General features: G+C 48.8%; 1 pseudogene; it reads left to right on the top strand.

Moving 5' to 3' along the window:
- The first annotated feature begins 493 nt into the window (after positions 1-493).
- On the top strand, positions 494-957 carry LOC130881787 (40S ribosomal protein S16-like; annotated as a pseudogene).
- Positions 958-1,455: the final 498 nt, after the last annotated feature.

Genomic DNA, 1,455 nt, shown 5'->3' on the forward strand with positions numbered 1-1,455 from the left:
TCAGGACTGCCATCCAGTATTGAAGAGGTTGTTCCCAGGACAAAGAGAAGTGTGTTGGGTAAGTGCGGTTGTATATGGGGCTAAACCCCAGCCTGACTCAGCAAGGCTTTAGTTATATCCTCTAGTGATTAGAAGGAAGGATGCTTTTTCTAATACAACAATGATTCCAGGTAGGCTACTGCTGGCTCGGTTTGTGCCTGGCTTCATAACAGTGTGAGAAAAATCTGGGCATCTATTCAAGAAAAGCAGTTTGAGGCTGGGAGTGGTGGCGCATGCCTTTCATCCCAGTTCTTGGGAGGCAGAGGCAGGAGGATCTCTGCATTCGAGGCCAGCGTAGTCTACACACTAAGTTCCAGGACAGCCAGGACTACATAGACATACCCTGTCTCAAACAGCCCCCCCCCCAAATTAAAGTAGTTTAGTGCTTTTGGTAGAGGGTGGGTGATTGCACAGTGTTTACTATATTGAATAGAAAACTTTTCTCACTTTTCCGGTGGCGGCGCCGCACGGTGAGGACCTCGTGTTCATACTCGCAGCTATGCCAGCCAAGGCTCCGCTGCAGTCTGTGCAAGTCTTAGGACGCAAGAAGACAGCCACAGCCGTGGCACACTGCAAACGGGGGAATGGGCTCATCAAGGTGAACGGACGTCCCCTGGAGATGATGGAGCCGCGCAAGTTACTGGAGCCTGTTCTGCTGCTGGACAAGGAGCGATTCGTGGGTGTGGATATCCGGGTCTGTGTGAAGGGTGGTGGTCATGTGGCCCAAATTTATGCTATCCGACAGTCCATCTCCAAAGCCCTGGTGGCCAAAAATATGTGGATGAGGCCTCTAAGAAGGAGATCAAAGATATCCTCATCCAGTATGATTGGACCCTGCTTGTAGCTGATCCTTGGCGCTGTGAATCCAAAAAGTTCAGAGGTCCTGGTGCCCGTGCTCAATACCCGAAATCCTACTGATAAGCCCAACTCAAGGATCAGGGTTTACCTTTGTAATAAACATCCTAGGGTTTTAATGTTTCTTTTCTTGTGTTATGGTCTTTTTGAGATATGGTCTCTATATTATAGCCCTAACTGTCCTGGAACTCATTGTGTAGACCAGACAGGCCTCAAACTCAAGGTGTGTGCCTGCCCTCTGTTGAGAGCTGTAGTAAGGAGGAGCGGCAGACTGTGTCCCGCCACCCAGCTAGCTTTACCCGAAATAATTACATGGAAACTGTATTCATTTAAACACTGCCTGGCCCATTAGTTCTAACCTCTTATTGGTTAACTCTCACGTATTAGTTCAACCCATCTCCATTAATGTGTATTGCCACTTGACTGTGGCTTATCGCCCTTAGTCTAACCAGCGTCCTTTTCGGAGAGGAGAGCCATAGTGTCTGCCACCTGCCTTCTTCCTCTCGGCATTCTGTTCTGTCTACTCCACCCACCTAATTTTCTGCCCTATTAAAAGGCCAG

This window comes from Chionomys nivalis, chromosome 9 (genome assembly GCF_950005125.1).
Source record: "Chionomys nivalis chromosome 9, mChiNiv1.1, whole genome shotgun sequence".
In the NCBI taxonomy this organism is placed as follows: Eukaryota; Metazoa; Chordata; class Mammalia; order Rodentia; family Cricetidae; genus Chionomys; species Chionomys nivalis.